Genomic DNA, 21,640 nt, shown 5'->3' with positions numbered 1-21,640 from the left:
TTTAGTCTTTGCAACAATTAAACAGGAAGCAACTGACAGTGTTCAAAGTCACATGGACAGGGCTACCAAGGGCCTTTATTGGCCCCTACACCTTCTTAGTCCCCAGAACCTACTCTCTTTACAAGACCTCTTCATAAGCCAAACAGAGCAATAATAGCTTTGAAAGGGGAGGGTGGCAGCAGCTGGAAAGGGGATGAAGAAATACAGAAGACCAAAGTCATGACTGATTGAAGACAAACAGGAAATGCACGTAAAGCATCTCCATCATCTCTCCATGACCGTTTCAGGGTTACAGTCAGTGAGCTGCACATTTGGCATCAAATAGACTCACCCTGTGGGGACCCCAGCCCCCCTCAGCCCCACTCAAGCCTCCCTTCCCCTCAGCAGTGAGAAATGCAAGTTGGAAACAGCCAGGCCAGGAGCCTGCCCCACGTGAACACTCAAGCTGCAGACACCTCCACCGAGAATGAGGTTACTGAGCTTGGAGCTTCACTTCCCAGTTAGAAAATCCCCACCAGGCAACGCGAAGAAGACACCATTTGTTGCATCATTAAATTGTAACAAGCCCTGAAATGCACTCCGGAAGCCTGGGTCTGTTTGTCCTTGCAGTCGGAAGGAAGCCTGTGATTGGCTGGCCAAGCTCAGCCTAGCAGGCCTTATCTCTGACTGGTTATTATTTGATTAAAGAGCCTTCCTCCTCCTGTGGTGTTTCAAAACTGCTCTGGGAGAATTTGCTGTTGCGGGGGGGACTCTTTCTGAGGTTACTGTGGAGCACCCAAAGTCCGTCAGCCTCTGGCCGTGCAGAGGGGCACCCAGAGGAAGTAGACCTTGCTTCTTATTCACCCACAGCCTGGGACTGTCTTCTCCAGAGTCTCCATCACCTTTGCTAATCGACTGATTGGAAATAATTCCTCAAACACCACCAAGTCAAGGATACAGGTATTTAAAAACCTGGGGGTCATGGAGTAATTTCTTAGGATGTCATGACATGAGACATGGGGGCAGGACGAGGAAGCCAGGGAAGCAGCGTGGAATGCAGGAGAGGCAGACACAGTAGGAAGAAGAAAGTCAAAGACAAGAACTCAGAATCATGGAATTCCATGGCTAAGGCAAAACTGAGGCTCGTGGGCATAGTTGTTTGCAGCTGAAAAGAGGTGCAAGCGCTTTTGTGATGTAACATTCACACCTGTGTGCATTTGCTCCTCATGAAATCCTTCCCGAGTTTTTGCTAGTCTTTTGGCCTCCGTGTAATCCTCCATCCTGGCTCAGAACCCCCAAATCCTCAGAGGATTTTGGACACTTTACGAAAAATGTAATTGCTTTGGCTTGAAACATCATTAAATCTGATTTGCAAACGGCACATGGCCTTCAAAGGCTCTGCTTAGTAGTACAGATCCTGGTACCAATCCTCGTGATGTTGGCTACAGAGGAAAGAGGAGGAGCTGAGCACCTCTTTTAGGAAACTTTGTTTCCCCCTTTAAGATCTGTGTTTAACGGGTGATATTCATTCTCATCCCTACTGTATTCCCTACTCGGGGGTGTTTTCTGAGCTTGGGTCGGGCAGACAGTCTCGTATCAAAGGACTTTCTCACTGTAGGGGAAAGCTGGGCTCCATTTGGGGCCAGCAGGATTTAACCGTCTGGAATGAAGATCAAAGACAGCAGAAAAGACAGGCTTCATTCTCTCTGTTAGATTTGGCTGGAGGTGGCAGCAGAGGGGAAGATACGACGCAAAACCAAGGAAATCAATACTTTTGTTTTAGTACTGAGTGGAAAAGAATGTTTTTTACAGTATGTCAGTATTCTTAACACTGATTTTTCCCTGTATGCATTTCAGGTTAAAAAATAACCATGCCAACTGCATTTCCTCCCTCCACTCTCTGTGGCTGTCTATATTGTCTTGATTCCCAGTGTTGGTATCCAGATAGTCCCTGCTTTGTTAGCCGCAGTGGAATGAGTCCGTGGATCCCCCGGCAGGACGGTGGAGATGCTTCCTGTGCTGACTGCTGTGGTCCCCAGGGAGCCTTCTCTGCAGGGGTCCCATGGGATTTCCTGAGCTTATCCAGAGTATGAGGGCCGAGAAGTTTGTCATAATGACTCATGCTCTTCTTCATACATTTATGGAAACTGCCAAGAGGCGGAGGACAAGCCCGACGCAAGGGATTATACTTCTTGGATGTGATTCTTCTCTGCTCTTTTGGAACATTTTCTCCCTTTGCCATTACCAGCATGGTCTGGATCCTGTGTGCCTCTTGGGCCTCTTTTCTCCTCCTTCTCTACCTCTGCCTCACCACAGGAACACGCTTTCTGTTTTCTGGACCCACCGTGGTCGAACCTTATCACATGTTATCCTGTCTGCTTAAAGCATTCTTCACCCTACCCTGCCTCCGGGTCTGACCAAGTCAGGAGATTAGTCAGGACTCTTTCTGAGTAAATCCACTTCTGCTATGAGGTTAGGGTCCCCTGAACTTCCCCTTACTGGACCACTAACCACATTGTCTTACGATTGCTTGTTTCCTGATCCATTGCTCCCGCCAGACTGATAGCTGTGAAGGCAGGGTTCATGCCTTTATGACTCCCAGCCAGGACCCCAGAGCCTAGGAATCTGTGACACCCAGTAGGCTCTTTCTTGTGATAATGGCTAACATTGGTGGAGTGTCTTCTATATACCCAGCACTCTCCTAAGGGCTTTATCTTATTAACTCAGTCCCCACAATGAGCCATTGAAGTCACTGAGGTGTGTGTCAACCCATTTAACGATTGAACAAACTGTAAGTTAAGTAAATGGCAGACTTCAGAGCCCTTTTTTTTTTTTACATCTATGTCACGATGGCCACTCTAGGGCTGAATGAGCCAGTGAGGAACGAATGAATGATAGCAGGCTGATGGTAAAAACATTGTAACTGTTTCACATGCTCGGCTGGACCCATTCATTCAGCCGGGCCTACTGAGCACCAGCCATGTGCCAGGCTATGAGCAAGGCTTTGAGAATACAGTGATTAGCAAGTACAGACCCTGAGCTGAGATGTTTCAGTTCTCAGCTCTGCTCTGTTCTCTCTGTCGAGATCAGCTTTCCCGTCCCTCTCACCTGCCTTGGGAGCCAGGGTTAAGCACTTACAGGCTCTCGCCTCAACACGAAGAGGAGCTCCATATCTGGAGTTTGTTCCAGCCTTGAAGTAAACACTTAATGAAGCTAGCCTTGTCTGGAAGCTGACTGTATCTCAGGCACCAGGCTGAGTGCTTTGCCCTGGCTGATCTCATATTTCCTCCTTGTGAGGCAGAGGGGTTACCACCACCCTGTGTTTCAGACGTACGAACCAAGGCTAAGAGAACATAAGGAATATGCCCAAGCTGGTAAGTGCTAGAGCTGGGACTCAATGGCAGGCTGGTCTAGCCTCCAAGCCTTTGCCCTTTCCATCAACCAGGGACTTTCTCAAGACCCTAAGCTTTGGGCTCACTGCATCCTGATGACTGGTTTCCGTTATTAAAAGTAACAGCAAAAACCAGAACTAACTTTTGCACCAACCTAATAATATTCCTGTCAAACAGATATTCCTGTCTGTCTGCCTCCCCAGTTACTGAGTTGGGGTTTTCTCCCTGCTTAGTGGTCCTCAGCCCTCTCTTCCTTGACTGTACCCCTGACCTAACATCTTTTCTGACCACTGATGCTTGTGGGCTCCACATTTGTGCCTGATTAGGCAAGACGGGGCACCTGCCTGGGGACATCTGCTTCGAGCAGCCCTCAGTCTCCAAGTGGCCCCTCCTCTTCTCTTCTCTCAGGGAATGGTCTTGGAGCATCTCGTTCTAGAACATCATGTTTGAAGAAGTCTAAACCAAGGTCCCCAGCTTAAGAAACCCTCACACATCTGTTAATCTTTTGTTAGAAAAGCAGACAGCCTAAGGAAAAGGGTCATTAGAATCCAGAGCCGAATCTCGCGTTTTTCACTTGTTATTTAAATTGTCCAAGCTCTAGTTTCCTCCTTTGTAAAATGGGTGTAATACTTTCTCAAGAGGTTACTTTGAGAGTACAGATTCTGTGTTCAGTAAGTATCGGTTGTGTGCTTACTGTGTGTGAGGCACACAGCGGGTAGAGTGGAGAATGAAGCTGAGAAAGCTGCCTGCCCTTGTGGAACTTACAGTTGAATGGGGATGACCGACATTTAAAAAATCACACAAACAAATAGCTCAGTCCCATATGTGATGAGAAAAAGAACAGAGGACCTAGTTAGATGGCGTGGGAGCTAGTCAAGAAAAGACCCATTGATGAACCAACAGGATTTGAACCCTTAATACCCTGCCTTGACCAGAATGCAGGAAGTTCTCAATACTTGCCGCCCTGGCCATAGACCTGCACCTCTCTGGGGCTCAGAGTCTGTGAGAATAAAATGAGGGAGTTGGACTGAATGATTCCTAAGACTGAGTTGCCCACCTCTGGCATTTTATAATTTGATGGCAGGTTAGATCCATGTGAAACGAGGGTCTCTGACTCCCTATCCTGGGCTCTTCTTCCCCAGGTGCTTCTGCTGGTGGAGAGAAGCTAGGCCCAAACTCAAGGACGGCAGGAGGAAGAGGTAGCCAGTTCTGTCTTCTAGAATCCCCTTTCTCTCAGCACCTCCCCACTACTTCCCCCAGCTGGAGCCCAGTATTCACTCCCCTGGGGTCACTCCTATCAGAAGAACTCTCTAAGCCCCTTTCCAGGAACTATGGCATTCCTGTAGACCCAGTTCTCTGTGTCCTTCCTCTCCAAGCACCTGCACGTCCAGTCTGGACAATTAACGCACCTGGGGTGGGATTCTTTGGATGGTGAAATTCTGAGAACAGGCAGGCTGCGAGGGCAGCAGGGAGCTGAAGATTTGAGAATAAGCCTAGGTCTGTTCCTTGGCTGCCCATGAATGCTCCCAACACTTTCCACTTGACCTCCCCCAGGCGCACCATGTTCCCTCTGCACAGCACACAGTGTCTATTGTGAGCTCTTATTAGTGACATCTCTTGCAAATGGCTGGTTAGCATTTTTTCCAGACAGAGCAGAAACTCTGGAGGTGGTGGGGAGGCTAAGTTTGCAGAGGGTGATGAAAGGAAATGCTTAGCCTCAGGGCCCTGAAAGAATGGGGATGTCAGCATCTTCAATTCTCTCCCACCTTTCCTGGGTGGGGTGGAGGGGGGCTGTCCCCTTGACCTCCAGAAGCATATGCGTTCTTTCTCCATCTCTTCTTCCCTACCTGGGGTCTCACTCTTGCCTGCAGCTGTCGGTTATCCAATACCCCCATTGCTAGCTGGTCATGGGACCTCGTGGGACCTCCAGGGGCACTGGCATTTTAGCCGACGATGCCTGAAGAGAGTAATAATGGTGAGGAAACTGTGGTAGGCATGAGACTTCAGGGCACACAACTTTTCTCCATATGAATTCAGGATTTGAAAACTCCCTGTTTGATGGTCGAGTGCTAGAGAGTTGAATATTAAGAAAGAGATGCTATGCTAGATCAAGAACATTTCCAAAGAGAGGTTGAATAGGAAGTTGTACCCCAGGGCAGTTACCCCCAACAGCTTGTAAGAGGAAAATGACAGTGTATGTGCAATGAAAAGTTCACTCTCATCCTTCAGTTCCCAGAACTTCAGCGTTGCTATTCCCACCATGTGGTGCTGGGTTCTCCAATGGCCACAGCATGTCAGATGTAAAACGGGCACCCTGGATGTCAGACTGAGCGAGTGCTAATTAAAACATTGCATCACGGCTCCTGGGCTCTCCAGGCACAGGCAGGCAGGAGCCCTTTCCCCACTCTGTCCTCCTTGCCGGGTGCACTTGCTTAGTGAGCTCTGCGTGCAAACTCTACCCATGCCCTGTGGGGCTGGCGGGAAGTGTCGCTGTGTTATGGGCTTTAGCATCCTGCCAGAAATCAGATTGGCCATAAAAACACCCAAAATGAGTCTTGAAAGAAAGCGACATTCATTTCTCTCTGGGCTGGACATTCTGCAGGAAAGGGGTGGTTGCCGTAGAAATGAACCCTGAAGGCTGCTAGTAACAGCGTCATTCCTTTTTTGAGTCAATTCCAAAAAGTGACTATGAGGAACAGGGGCCTGGGAAAATTGAAAACCTTGGGAATGAGAGCTCTGCTAGGACTTGGCTATGGGAAAACCAGGGGGACTATGAAGCAGCCGCAGGCAGGAGGCTGGCTTCTCCCCACCATCAGCTCTGCTTCCACTTGGACATCTGCAGGCACCATGGGACAGGAGCTGAACTTTTGCTCAGTGGTCCCCCCAGGCTGGGGCAACAGCAATTCTGACTCCCATCAGGCTCCCCTTGGGGGGCATTTTAATTATCCTGTGGGTTGATGCTCGGGGTGAGCCTGCTGGGTAAGGCGGGCTGGAGCCCTTTCCACTACCCAGACAGAACAACATGAACTATTAGATACTAGGAAATGTGCTCTCTAATCCTCCAATTTTATGGATCTGTGAAGCAGCACCGTGTGTCCCTGGGGCTTCACCATCGCTCCTTCAGTGCATGACTACACCATCATTCCTGACCCATGTCTGATTAGCTCCATGAATCAGGGCAACAAGGCGTAGTCACTGCTCTCAAGGAACTCACAGCCCAGTGGAAGAGACTGGTAATTAAACAGGCAATTTAGTGCAGCATTACAGAGTGGAAAATGTGACCGGACCATAGAGCAGTGCGGTATATTCACAGTGCAATGTGTTTCTTCCCAACTCTCCCTGTCCCCAATCCCTGTCCCTGCCCTGAACACCGTCTCCATTCTAGCTGGGTCTCAAATCTGATTTTTCTCCAGCCAGTGCCAGTGGTTGTTTAGCATTCATGGCACCCACATTACAGACAGCAGATAGCTGTTGGCTTATGATGTTTTTTCCAGTCTAGGGTGAATGTAGTCAATTTGAGGAACTTCCCTTCGTTTTGAGAGTCTCTCCTTCCTGCTTGTTGGAATTTTAAAGCATTATTTCTTTTATCAAATGATGGGGTTTGTTGATTGGCAATTTATGTTTAATTTAATTTTAACGTTATGACTGGGCAGAATAAAAAAGTTAGTATCCCTTGGTTTACTGCACTGTAATAGCTCAGAGTCCAGGAAGCATTGTTCAAAAAGCTGCTTGTCACTGAGGCTAACATTCATGCCTAAACCCATGCAGGAGCCCTTGGGATATCCTTCTTAGTTTCTGATTTCCCAGCCTGTAGCAGAGTAGCAGAGTTGATCTATTCAAATTCCATTCACTTCCCCAAGACACTTAGCTGGCTATTGCAGCCAAATCCTTAAATAGAAACTACTGTTTTCTTGGCGTCCCAGGCTCCTGTATGTTTAATGCCTCAAGTATCCACTTTCTGGGCCAAAGTCATGAAAATCTAAAGGGGAAACTATCCGTCTCAGAAAGTAGTTGCAATGGAAATAAAAGCCATTAGTACTCAGTGTTATCAGGATGTTTAATTTTTCATTGATATTTCAAGATAAAAGTTGATCTTCAGAGTGGTGTTAATTCAGGTCACCAGCTTCCACTTAGATGCAGCTTAGAGACTGCTGCAAAAGATGCCAGTACCTTGGTTTATGGTAGCTGAATCTTGGGGGTTCTCCATCTGCCTGCTTCTGTTAGGGGATCTTGGGATCATTGGCTTTGCTGTGATTAAATGAAGTCCCCTGATGCATGTGGTTATTCTGACACTTGAGATATGTCCAGGGCACTGGAAGTCTCTCACAAGCTTGATAGATGCAACGAAACGTCCACCAGGCAAGCCAAATCCCAAGAATGTAAGTGGCAAAGTCCAAGTTCTTGGGCTATAGTTGAAAGTTCCTGTGTTAAACATTGTTTAAAATAAACAGGTCATGCTAGGACCTCAGTGCTTAGATATTTAGCTGCAAGGAGCGTTTTGTTTGACCCATGTTTGCAATCTTGCCTCCTTTCTGTGACAGCAAATGCAAAAGAGACTCTCATGCTTGTGTTGAGTGCTTCTTGAAGTTAAGGATATACCTTGTGCGTGATATTGGTGGACACCTTCTCCCTCTGCCTGTCGCTCCCTTGAGACCCAACACATCTCCTGGCACGTAAGAGGCCAAACATGGTTGTTGGTGACAATGATAATGCAAACAATACACATTTTAGAGAGAATGTTTCTGGCAGTTTCTACCATGACCTAATACGACTACTTAATTATTAATATTTTAGCTTGCCTATTTCATTATTAAAATAAATTCCTTTGACTTGGTCATTGTGTTTGGTTTACTTCCCTAAGAAAAGGAAGTTGACAGAGCATGAAGCTGGTGGGCAGCAGGGCCTGCAGGCGGACACTGTGTTCCTTTGGAACCTGCACTGGCTGCTTATGCAGGGGCAAGAACATTGTAGAAGATTTCAGGCAGTGTTTCTCACCAAGGCTCTGTCAGCTGTGTGGACCTATGCAAGTCTCTTTATGTCTCTGGGTTTGGGTGTCCTTAGCTGTAGAATGTGTTAGGCTGGATCTGAATGGCTCAGCCTTGGCCCTATAGGTGCTATACATTAGATAATTATTTTTGTTGTGGGGACTGTCCCGTGCATCATAGGAAGTTTAGCAGTGTGCTGTCTCTAACTGCTGGATGCCAGTGGTACCCCTCCCTTCATTTGTGACAACTAAATATATCTCCAGACATTTACAAATATCCCCTGGGGAGCAAAATCATCTCTGGTTGAGAACTATTGGAGCAGATGATTTCTACCTGAGTTGGAGAAACCACACTAAGAGTTGTTAATGCATCCTGTTTTATTGAGCTTCTACTCTGTGCTAGGCACTGTATTAGACTTTGTAACTTGAATAGATATTCTATTGAGAAAAGGGCATCTACTTCATGAAAATCTGAATGAGAGCTGGATAATCTGAATTATTTGCACAGGCATGGAGGTAGAGGGAAGAAGATAGAATCCCTGTTTTGATTCTTACTAGCCATGTGAGCTCCATCTCCTCATCTGTAAAACATCATATTTTCACACTGTTGTCAGGATCTAATGCCCAGTGTATAGGAAAGCAACAGATCATAGTAGACACGCAATAATTAAACTTTCCCCAACCACCGAGGGATTCAGATCTGTGAAAATCATTACTTTTGCCAGTATTGTTCTATCTTTACAACCTACTCTTCTTCCCCTACCCACCCCAACCCTCTTCCTTCTCAAGCCAGTGCTGATATATCATCTTAAAATCCCCAACTGTCTATTTCAACAAGAGCCCCCAGATCTCTTGTGTCACCAGATTGTTGAACTTGGGCCATCCTTGAAAGGGTTGTCTCTTCCTATCAAAAAAAAAAAAAAATTCTCTAATAACCGGAGATTTGTAGACAGCCTTGTTCTACCTGTGTGCTTGAGCAGGACAATGGCAATAGGAATTGAGGACAAGGGACCCTCTACCCACATGCATTAGCTGCATGCTCCTCCTGGAGGCACTGATTAGGCATGGGTTCTCAGTGTCTCAAGACCATGCTTTGGATATTGACAGCAGCTGCTGTGCCATCTCCTCCACGGAAAAGACCTTGGTGTTTGGTAGCCTGGCATAGTGAGAGTCCTCATGTCACAGTGAGAAGGATTTCGGGGTGAGGGAGTTTGAAGCTGCACCCTCCTCTCAGTGAGAAACTGACTAGGGGCTCCAAGGAACATAAAGACTGTGTAGTTCTTTAAAAAACAGACTCTGCCTCAAATCCCAGCTTTGCCACCTACTCCCTGTGTGACCTTGGGAAACTTAGTTCTTTTTCCTGAACCTCAGAATCATCTCTGAGAAGTCTGTAATCATAAGGGTCTTTCTCGAGTTGGATAGTTATGAGAATTAAATAACAGAGTGTATGGAGAGCGCGTGGCACAGTTCTGGTAAATACTAAGTGCTCACCAGAAATCCATTATTGTTAATAATATGTATCATCTTAAATGGTAACTCAACACTAATGAATGTAACATGTTAAACAGACAACAAAAAGCAGAAGTTTGGGTGGATGAAAAATATGAGGTTGACTCATTCTGTTACTGACAAGAAAACAGGCTTAGAAAGGGCCACAGTGGGAAAGCCTTAGCAACTAGGACCTCGGTGCTGGCTGTTGGCAGAGCTGGGACAGATTCCCCCTCTCCAGATTCCCCTTCAGATGCTGGTTCTCCCACGCTGGGGCTGCTTTCCTGCTCAAACCTTTATGGCTCATGTTTAGAAAATTACACAAGAATTAAGGGAGTAAGGTTTTAGAACAGTGTGCAGTTTGCAGAGGGAATCTTTTTTGGAGACTTGTTTTCAGAGGGACTCTTTCTTCAGGATAAGAGAGAAATGAGTATTTTGTCTAATATGTTCCTAAATACCCAGGGGTACCCCAGAGCAGGGGGTTTCTAAACTTCCGTCTTAGCTAGATGAAACAGGAAGAGGAGACTGAGTGTTTCACAGCTTCTCTCTCCCCCTACCCCGCTCCCCCTACCACAGCGCTGAGAGGAGGCCTGTCCTCTACACACCAGCTCACACTAACCCATTGCTTATGCATCGCCAAGCACTACTGAAACTACCTCCTTTGCCCATTGTTCTCCCACCTTCTCAAAGTTCAGCTCCTGACTCCCAACCTAGACCCAAGGGATGGTGAGTTGATATTTTGCTTCAGTGCTGATATTCGGTCTTAAGAACCACTCTGAATTACTAAACAGCTGAGCACAAATAATATTCACCTTTCCAAACGAGATTTTAGATTTCTCTGGGCTGGCTCAGACCTCATATCTTGCCTTTTACCCTTGGCCAGTGACTCATAAGTTTGCTTGAGAAGGAAAGACTGAGGTGTTCAGGGTCCATGGTTGAAAGAAGAAGAATTTTTAACAGAGTGGCTTGGTACTATTTTAGACATGCTTGAGATGAAAATTTATGTAGGTTTTTTATGGTGTCAGCATGTAAAATTATGCATGACTACAATGTGAATGGAACCTTGCTTAAAATGTCATAAAATATTTGAATTAAACTCTACTGTAGTCTTAAGTGATGGTTATAATTCAGTCAAAAGGTTGAATCAGTGGAGTCATAATTCCTATTAGAACTCTATTTCCTATTTTGCCTTTTTAAACGTAACAGTCATCTACCTGCTGTCTTACTTATTAAAAGAGGGCTCACCATGAACATAGTACACATTTGAATGTTATTCTTTTCCTCACCCCCTCATTTTTAAACCCCTTTCTAGAATAGCATATATAGAACAATGACTTAATGGAAAGATTGGTAACTATGGCTCCTGGGCCAAATGCTGCTTATTCATCAAATCTGTTTGATGAATAAAGTTTTATTGGCACACAGTCACATCAGTTTTCTTATATACTGTCTAAGGCTGCTTTCATGCTACAAAGGGACTGAGTAGTTGTGGACAGGACCATATAGCCCACAAAGCCTAAAATATTTACTATCTGGCCATTGATTTTTTAAAAAGTGCTGATTTTGACTTAGAGAATGAGTGTCAGAGTCAGATACATCTGGGTTCAAATCAAGTCTTGGTTCCTTGCTAGCTGTGACATTGGGAAAGTTGCATAACTTCTCTGCGAAACCTAATCTGTACCGTGGGGATGATCAATACCTATCTTGGAGAGCTGTTGTGCGAGTTAATTGAAAAACCTACAGCCTTGTGCCTGGCACAGAGTAAATGCTCAATAAATGGTAGCTATGCTGATGATCTTTCATTCTTTTATCCAACAAATGTATATTTGGTGCTTTTTCTATGATAGGTCTGGGGGCTATGCAGTTACTAAAATGTAGAAAGTTTCTGCTCTTATGGAGCTCACATTCTAATGAGGAAGATAGACAATGGTCAAGAAAAAAAATTAACAGGTTATTTTCAGAGAGGGATAAGTGCTATAAATAAAATAAATAGGATGATATAGAAGAAAATGACAAGGCAAGGGACAGAAAGTTGCTAACCAAGTTAAGATCTAAAAATAATAATGAATCAGCCACGCAAATGTCTGAAGAAGGAATGTTCCTGGGAGAAGGGACCATAAACACACAGTCTCTGAGCCAGTCATGAGCTGGGGATGGTCCAGGAACAGAGAGATGACCTTGGGGACGAGGGTTGAGTAAGGCAAGGGAGAGTGATAGAGGACCAGAGGCGAGAGGTAGGCAGGGGCAAAACCATGTCAGAGCTTGTAATTCCTGAAAAAATAATTGGCTCAGAGGCAGGGATGCAAGCTGAGACCATGAAAGGGCAGAAATGTAAGTGGGACCTTGACCTTATTCTATGATCTTTGTTCTAAGTATCATCATCCATCCTCTTTGGTCTCAGGCATTGGCCACTGTTGAACAGAGGAATGAGTAGGGTCCTCATGAGTCCTGGTCAAAGTGGCAGCTTTTGGCTGTGGCAAACCCCTCACACCCTACTTGGGTTCTTCTCCTCACAGTGCCCCCTGATTCAGCAGACAGATCTTCTGGCCTATGTCTCTACCTCTTTAAAATAATTCCTTTTCAGAAGCTTTTAATGCTTCTCGAGGTAGAGCACTTAAGGTGAAAATCAGTTAACGTAATCTCAAAACTCTAATAAATGTCCAGCAACATAAGACCACCAGATAAGCATTTTATCCCTAGGGTCACTCAGAATTCACAGCTCAGTTCTCATAATTAGCATTTCTTTTATGTCTGAATCATTGAACAGGTGTGGAGAACTCCATAACAATATTTTACCTGTTTAAGGTTTAAAAGCAGGCCTTAGATATAATCAGTTGCTCAAACTGCCTCCAGAGTTGCTAATAATAGCTACACAGTATTCCACAGTAGCAAAACACTATTGCATACTTGTGGCTCACTTAGAAGTAAAAGTATCCCTTCAGTTTGCTTACCTTTATCCATTTTGAATGACTCCTTCTCCTCCTCTGGTTGTTTCCCTCTTTATTCTCCTTCTTCATCTCCTTCATCATCAGCAAAACTTTTTATTGGAAGTACTTAGCTCACTAATAGTAATTAATATTTCCTTTACAAAGCCGGGCATGGTTGTTCATGCCTGTAATCCCAGCACTTTGGGAGGCCAAGGCAGGAGGATCCCTTGAGCCCAGGAGTTTGAGACCAGCCTGGGCAACATAGTGAGACCCTGTCTCTACAAAAAATAAAAACAAAAATTAGCTGAGCCTGGTGGCATGCATCTGTGGTCCCAGATACTCGAGAGGCTGAGGTGGGAGGATAGCTTGAGATGGGGAAGTTGAGGCTTCAGTGAGCCAAGATCGTGCCACTGCACTCCGGTCTGGGCAACAGTGAGACCCTGTCTCAAAAACAATTAATAGTATAGTTGTTGAAGGAAAACTATTCTCTCTCTATATATATAGTATATATATACTACATGTAATATATACTATATATAGTATATATACACTACATGTAATATATACTATAGTATATATACACTACATGTAATATATACTATAGTATATATACACTACATGTAATATATACTATAGTATATATACACTACATGTAATATATACTATAGTATATATACACTACATGTAATATATACTATATATAGTATATATATACACTATGTAATATATACTATATATAGTATACATATACTACATGTAATATATACTATATATAGTATATACATATATTTCAGTCCTTGGGTTTGCAGAAATTAAGTATTAAGTATAGTTTACTTACATATCTATAGTATAGTATACTTACTATATATAGTATGTTACTAGATATATATATATACTTACTATAGTATAGTATATATAGTATAGTATAGTTTACTATATATACTATATAGTATATGTAGTATAGTATATATAGTATAGTATATATAGTATAGTATAGCTTACTATATATATATAGTAAACTATATTCAGTAAGCCCACCCAGAAGTGGGCTTACTGAATCACATGGTAGCTCTATTTTATTTTTTGAGGAACCCTCATACTGTTTTCCATAATAGTTATACTACAAACACTGATTCTTAATCTGGGGTACAAACACTGATTCTTAATCTAGGGTCCATGAATGACCTTGGAGGGAGGTTATGAAACTGCTGAAATGGAATATAAATTTTTACATGTGCATTTTTTTCTGGGAAAGAGACTGGAGTTTCATCAGATTATCGAATTGTTCCCAGATGCCAAAAAGTGAGGACTTACTGCTTTATAGACTTCGCTGCCTCAATCAGTAGTATAGTCCTTGAAGGAAAACTATGTAAGTTTATACCTGGAAAAGAAAAACGTGCTGAAGTTGAATCCAAAGAAGCCTGTGATTCTGAAATACACCTATTACCGGCTGTGATCTGTGAAAGCAAGTGGGACTGATATCTGGATCCAGTGGAATCTTCGGTCTTTGAGGGGACCGGACATTTTCCTAGGAACTGCAAGCATTACATAGTACCCACTCTGTGCCAGGCACTGTCTCAGTGCCTTACATATTTTAACTCTTAATCCTTATAATACTATGAAGTAGGTACTATGATTAGCTTTATTTCACGGATGAGGAAAATGAGGTACAGTGAGATAAAAACCATAAATTGAGTTTACTTTAAACATTCCAAGACCCTTCACAATTGTGGACAGTGTAGTTTGATGAGCTGTAATTAATGGTTCAGAATAATTATCATTTTGACATGTGTGAATGGCAGCCATGTTGTAATCTTGAAGTACATACCAAATTAATAACAGAATTCCTATACATGCCACCTCTGTTTTTGTGAATAAGAATGCCGTACCAGGTCACATACAGAGGAGAGCCAGTTAACTGATTTGCTTAATTAGAATTTGGCTAAGAGTCACTGTGGCTTATAAAATAGGTTTACTAACCAAGTAGGCAATTTTATTTTTGTAACTATTAGCACAATCAAAAAAATTCAGACTGTTTACCTAAGGCATGCCACAACTTTGTGGAGCTTAAAGTCAATGAAACTTTATCTCTGGGAGGTTAAAATTTCATTCATTCAGGATTTGATCAATTGATGGAGCTTTAGATAGAATTCATTCTTTACCTGGATTATATTTATTCAACAGTTAACGAGCAGGTGACCTTGAAATTTAAACGAACTATTCTCTAAGAACATCACTTATAAATAAGCTAGAGAAAAACCAACATTATTGTGTTGGTTTTTATTATTATTATTTATGGCCCATGTTTAGAAAGTTAGGCAAAAATTAAGGAGAATAAGGTTTTAGAACAGTGTGCAGTTTGCAGAGGGAATCTTTTTTGGAGACTCGTTTTCAGAGGGACTCTTTCTTCAGGATAAGAGAGAAATGAATATTTTGTCTAATATATTTCTTTTTTTTTTTTTTTTTTTTTTTTTTTTTTTTTTTTTTTTTTTTTTTTGAGACGGAGTCTCACGCTCTTGCCCAGGCTAGAGTGCAGTGGCGCGATCTCGGCTCACTGCAAGCTCTGCCTCCCGGGTTCCCGCCATTCTCCTGCCTCAGCCTCCTGAGTAGCTGGGACTACAGGCGCCCGCCACCGCGCCCGGCTAATTTTTTGTATTTTTAGTAGAGACGGGGTTTCACTATGGTCTCGATCTCCTGACCTTGTGATATATTTCTAAATACCTATGGCTACCCTAGAGAAGGGGGTTTCTAAATTTCCATCTTAGCTAGATGAAACAGGAAGAGGAGACTGAGTATTTCACAGCTTCTCTCTCCCCTCACCCCGCTCCCCCTACCACAGCGCTGAGAGGAGGCCTGTCCTCTACACTCCAGCTCACACTAACCCATTGCTTACGCATCGCCAAGCACTACTGAAACTACCTCCTTTGCCCATTGTTCTCCCATCTTCTCAAAGTTCAGCTCCTGATTCCCAGCCTAGATCCAAGGGATGGCGAGTTGATATTTTAAGATTTATTTAACCCATATTAAGATTTATTTAACCCATATTAAGATTTATTTAACCCATTGGTTACCTATAGCAGTTACTGGGAATTCTACAATTTATGTATGTGTGCTTAATTTACACCTGTGTCCAGTGCTTTATGGAGGTGAAGTAGGAACACTGGCCCAGAAGTGAGAGCCTCTGGAGAAATAACTATGATGTGATTGATAAAGGGGGAAGGTGTTTTGTTATCTCATAAGCAGAATCACATGTGCAAAAGGAATGGGGTGAGAGAAGTGTTGGTCTCTGTGATCCATCCAACCAGTAGTAAAACAAAATGGGGCTAGAAGAAGAAATTGCACCTTGCAATCCTAGATTATGAAAAGCCTGTTCTCTAATATCTCACTTGCATGTTGGAGATCATCCTTGTAATAAACATCAAATATTGTATGGAGTAAGATGATGATGACTGCTAGTTAGAAAAGATGTGGTGAAAACCATAGCCAAATAATCCTGCTATGCTTACTTAAGTTTTGCTTTATGTAAGGTAATTTAGGTAATTGGAAACTAGATTGATAACACTCTTTACTTTGGAGGCCTTTTCTTTTGGGAAATCTGTAAGTTAAAAGCCAAAGACAGTTACACAGAGTATGTTTAGAACACCCAAGAGAATAAATTTTCTAAAGGAAAATATTTGAGCTTTTATATGTCAGATTTCTTTAGAAGTATTCTAAAAATTCTAAATGTCTTTAGAAGTATTCTAAAAATTAGCCTTAGTTGAACTTAGATTGATCTTCCTTTCAATTATACTTAATGAGTGAGGTTCTACCTTACCTTGAACTCATTGGAAAAAGAATAATCCAATTGCCAAGTAGTTCAGCTTCTCCTCTTCAGGAAAATTCTTTCCTTTTGACAAAGACTGATTCTGAGGGAGGAACGATAAAAATAAGTCTTCTAGCCATGCCTAGTTTTTCCCTTTCAAGCCTTTTCAAGTTCCTTCTTTCAAGAGTATTGGACATATGTGTGTTTACCTCCCAGCCTCTGCTTGGCCTTGTTCTAGATCGTGGCATTCTGTTCTGTGTAGACCACCCCGTACACTGGAGATCAGGGCGTCTAGTCTTCCTTGTAGTCACATGTTTCCTCTACTCTGACCCAAGGAGTGGGGTCAGGGAGAGAAGATGGGAACTCCGCTGCCTACCTTAGATGCATGCCTGCTCTAAGAGTTACAAAGTGATAAGCCCCCAAACTGTGGTTCACACATCCCTCCTTGAATGTTTTTATTCCTAAGGCTATCCTTGTTCAGGACTCTTGATAGTTATAACAGCCATGCATCCTCTCCTTTTATAAGTAGCTAATCATGTCTTATGCTTAGACATTCAACAAATAGATATTGAGCATCTGCTTTACGCCAGGTACTGTTAGGCACTAAGAATGCAGGGGAAAAGTCAAGAATGCCATTTGAGAGAGAGAGAGGGGCAGATATTAAATGATTAATTCTACAATTAAATGTTTAGTTATAATTGTGGTCATTCCTATGGGGAAGAAGCTTAAGAAAGGGGCCTGCCTTAGTCTGAAGGGTCCACAAAGTTTTTCATGAGGTCATGAGTCCCGAGCTGTGTTATGAAGCATGAGTTGGAGAGGAGATGTGGTGGGGACCACTGCAGGCAGAGCAAATGCCAGAGAAGGGCAGAGCCTGGCTTTCACGGGGAAGTGAAAGAAAGCCAGGGTGACTGGAGTCAGAGAGAGAAAGTGTACGTGGAAGGAGATGGGGGTGGTGAGATTAGCAAGGGCGGACTGAGCCAGGTATTCGACACATGTTACAGGCTTTAGTTTTTGTTCTAAAATCTGTAAGGAATATATGGAAGGATTGTAGTCAGTTGGAATGGTGACAAGGGAGAGAGATGGGGGTATCTGGCGTGGTGCATTTGGCACGCTGCGTTTTCAAATGCTCGGTCTGACTGATGCGTATGGGACGTCTGGATGGGTAGCCAGTGCAGAAATAGATGTGGGGCGTCCAGGCAGTGAGTTTTTATGCCCCCCAGTGAAGATGGTGATATTTTGGATTAGGATAGTGCAGGTGGAGAGGGAGATAAGGGGATGATGAGTTTAAAGCTATTTAAAAGGTACAATTGTTTAAGAGTTAGTGTTCTATTGGATGTAGGAAGAAGTCAAGAACTTCTAGGTTCTTCGTCTGCTGAGGAGATGGTATGAAGTGAGAATGAAGGAAGGACTTGAGCCAGCAAAACATGCCAAGAGAAAACATCTAGGTGGGTAGAAAGAAATGCAGGAGAGCATGGGGTTGTGAAAGCCAAGGGACTGCCTGGCTCTTTACACCCAGAGCCGCGACTTGCTCAGCAAGCCATCCCTACCCAATAATCTGCCGTCAGGTTATACAACAGTAGAAAGCTTGGAATGAGTCTGGGCTTGTCCACATTAGAATCTAGTCCACATTAGGATTTCTTTTCCAGACGGCAAGATGCTTTGTTTTCACATCATTCCAGCCAGCATCTCAGCTCCCCAAGCCATCTTGGACAGCATCTTTTAAGAACCAATGGTGATTTTTAGGGAAATGGTCTTAAGCAATACTTAGGAACAAAAGGTTTTCCTGAAAGACATAGCGTCTGCAGAGATGCAATTTTAAGCACAGCAAAGACAAGTTTTTATGATGTTATATAGTGTAGCCTGGCTTGTTAGAAGCTCCTAAGTCTCTTCATTCTACATTAGGATTTTGGTTTATCTCAGCCCAACCAGAACTGTCATTGATGTGGTATAATTGTCATTAGAGCTGTTCACAAATGTTTAATTATCTGGGATATATGGTAGGATTACACTTCTTTACCCAGCAAAGCAGATTAGGAGACAGTGTACAACTTACTCCACTCTCTTTTCCAGCCTTGGCAAACACGAAGGTATCTGTCAACATGGAACCTTCCTCAGCCTGGGTTCCTCAGTGACCATTATGAGCAGAGTCCCAGAATAACCTGCTGTTGACATGTAGTATAGGCAAGAAATAAACTCTGTTGTTTCAAGACTAAGACTTTTGTTACTGTATTATAACCTAGCCCATTCTGACTGAGAGTCATTCTTCCTAGAACAAAGTAACTTTAAGGGTTCATATGAGTTTCAAAAATTTTAGGACAAATTTTGCCAGGATCCAAGCTCAAAGCAACAGCATTTTCTCTTTTGTCCCCAAAGTATCTGCAAGAAGTATGTTTTCCAAGCATAAGGTTTTGGCAGCCTAGCCCTGAGATGAGGATCACCGAAGAACTAGAGCCACTTCCAAAGCAAATCCTAAAAACAATTATCATAGTGTTTTCAGACCTGGGATCTGCTAGTCCAGCTCTAACTGCCGTGTTCTTGCCTACGCTGGCTGAATAATACAGCCCTTGTATGTTTGGGCTTTAGTATCAGGGAGACGCTGAATTCAAAGTGCGTTTCTGCCACTTTACAGATTCTGACCTCTCCTGGTGCCTCAGTTTTCCCCATCTGAAAAATGGGAGTAACAATAGTTTCTAACCCACGGGGCTGTTGAGAGGACAGGTCCATCATCTGCCTGTTTGCCCTCAGATCTATTCCCCATCCTTCCCTGCTCTACTCTAGATCTTAGGACAACGCCTCCTTGCAAACTTATTCCTCAGGCTTCCTTGAAGCTTGGGTCAGCCCCAATTGGCTGAGAGAGGATAAAAGTCATGGTGTCTCCCTCTTTCTCAGGTGGTACCTTCAGCAGTGGTGGCTCCATGGTTTTGGCTCCTCCTGGGCAGGACCCCCTCCTTGGTCCCAGTTGTAGCCTATGAGGTGATGGCTCGTGGCTCTGTCAACACCCGTCTTTGCCACTCCAGCCTGAGGCACGGCAATGATCTTGTGTTGCTGCTGATCTCTGGGCCTCACCCTTCTCCTTTTGTCCTCTCTGCTCTTCCAGGACCTTTCTAAGTAGTTTTCTGTATTAACGTCTCACTAGTGAACTGTCTGGAAGGGGTTCTTTTTTCCTGATGGCACCATGACTGGCACAGGTGATTATTTGAGAAAATGCCTCTAAAGTACTTAGAATAGTGCTTGGCACATAGAAATTGCTCAATAAAGGGTAGCTAACAAAACGTACTTACTTTCTTCCTTACCTAGATGCTCTGCTGCCAATTCCACCCAGGCAGGCAGGCCCGTGAATACAACATAGCTCCTGAAGCATTGCCCACTTCTTCTCTCCCTGGTTGACCAAGTCCATAGACATAGGCTTCTATTTTGATTCACCCTTCTCTAATCTTACAAGGTAAAGGGTATTCACATACCTCCATGACATTTATGACACATGTCAGAATTTTATTTTGAAATTTCCAAACTTTTTACTATGGCTTACAAAGACCTGGTCTGCCTGCGTTTCCAATTCCTCCCTCTGCCATTTTCTCACTTATCCACTCCAGCCACACTGGCCTTGGTTCAGTTCTCACTCTCTGCCAAGCTCTGCCCTCCCTCCGGGCTTTGGCGTGTACTCTTCCCTCTTCTTGGAAAGGTCTGCTCTGGCCTCCTGTCTTGGCCCAGCCCTGCTCACACCCTGGCCTCAGTGTAACTCCTCTCCCCTTTTAGAAGTCCTCCCTGACCGCCTTATCCAATATTGACCGCCTCTCTTCTTCTCGGGAATGGATGCTGTTTGGATTCTTTATTGCACTTAAAAAAAATTTCATCGTGATTTTAAGTTTGTTTATCTTTCTTCTTACTGTCTCCATCCCTACATACCATAGGCCATTAGACCATGAATTCCACAAGGGTAGGATCTGTGTGTGACTTCTTCATCTGTATATCTTCAGCACTTAGCAGGATGCCTGCCACAAAAAAAGGCTCTCAGTCTGTGTTATGAATGAATGGTTGAACGAATGAATACTGTATTACTCTGTCTTTAAACAGCTTATGTCAAAGTTCTCTTGCAGGGCAATAGTGATAATTTGGGGTATTCTACCCCTACTCCTTACCCTGTTGCTTGTGTTGTGTGGAAGCCAAGCAGAGGTCCTGGGTTGGCTCAGGCTGGTTACCCGCCCCATTGCACCTTGCCTGGGCTCTGCGTGGTACTCAAAGTTCCATTCCCTTCGTGACATACTCAGCCACTGGGACCTTCGCTGAGGTTTCCAAGGTGCTACACTATCATTCTTCACAGTCCCCCCATCTTCACCCTTTTTTGAAGCCCTGCCACCTCCAAGCCTCTGCATCTGAAGGATCTCAGAGCTGAGCCACCATCAGACCCCTGAGTCCTGTCCCTTCTCAATGCCTGAGCCATCCTGGCCTCCACTCTTTTCTTGGACATTCTCTCCTCCCACAAGCCAGCTTGAGTCCATGAGAAAATAAAGGCCCATTTAGAATTTGTCTTCTTGGATACCAACCCCCCAAGCAGCTTCTCGTTTTTTTGCTTTTGATCACAAAAAGGCAGTTAATTGCAATTACTTAGCCTCCTTCCAGGGCTTAGGAAAGCTCAGGATTTAAACCACAGAGCCTGGCTATGCTCCTGGGAGAAGGGAAAATACCTTTCATTCCTTAAAAATGAGCAAACAGTAGTTACAAATTAAGAGACATCCAAGCTAATTTCTTAACTACTCTGCTCTGCTAGTTACCCCACGCAGGGCCCCCGTTTCCCTCTAGAATTGGTGCCCTGCCCAGTGGCGCAGCTAGTGGCTGGAGGCATGGAATACTACCTAGTTCCCACCGTGCTTTCTTCCTGGGGAGCTGAACTTTGTCATGTACCCTATCTGGTGGGACATGACCAGAGAGATCTCCCAGAAGCCTGGCTGCTTACTGCCTGGCTCCAGTGTATTTGACGACCATCTTGAGAGACTGCTGCTCTAACCTGCCTCGTCACAAAGACCCTTTCCATTCTAGGATGTCTGAGTTAGACCTGGGCTTGGTGCAT

The 21,640-nt window shown here is 43.9% G+C and overlaps 1 protein-coding gene across 1 annotated transcript in view; it reads left to right on the top strand.

Annotated features, from left to right (window-relative positions):
• Nucleotides 1-686: 686 nt before the first annotated feature.
• Nucleotides 687-21,640, top strand: part of GPAM (glycerol-3-phosphate acyltransferase, mitochondrial) — a 63,696-nt gene continuing 42,742 nt past the window's right edge. Inside the window, exon 1 of the mRNA XM_050804358.1 lies at nucleotides 687-939. The gene's annotated coding sequence lies outside the window, so the exon portion shown is untranslated. The remainder of the gene's footprint in view (nucleotides 940-21,640) is intronic.

This window comes from Macaca thibetana, chromosome 9 (genome assembly GCF_024542745.1).
Source record: "Macaca thibetana thibetana isolate TM-01 chromosome 9, ASM2454274v1, whole genome shotgun sequence".
In the NCBI taxonomy this organism is placed as follows: domain Eukaryota; kingdom Metazoa; phylum Chordata; class Mammalia; order Primates; family Cercopithecidae; genus Macaca; species Macaca thibetana.
Note: the sequence above shows the minus strand (reverse complement) of the source record. Positions and strands in the feature narration are given on the sequence as shown.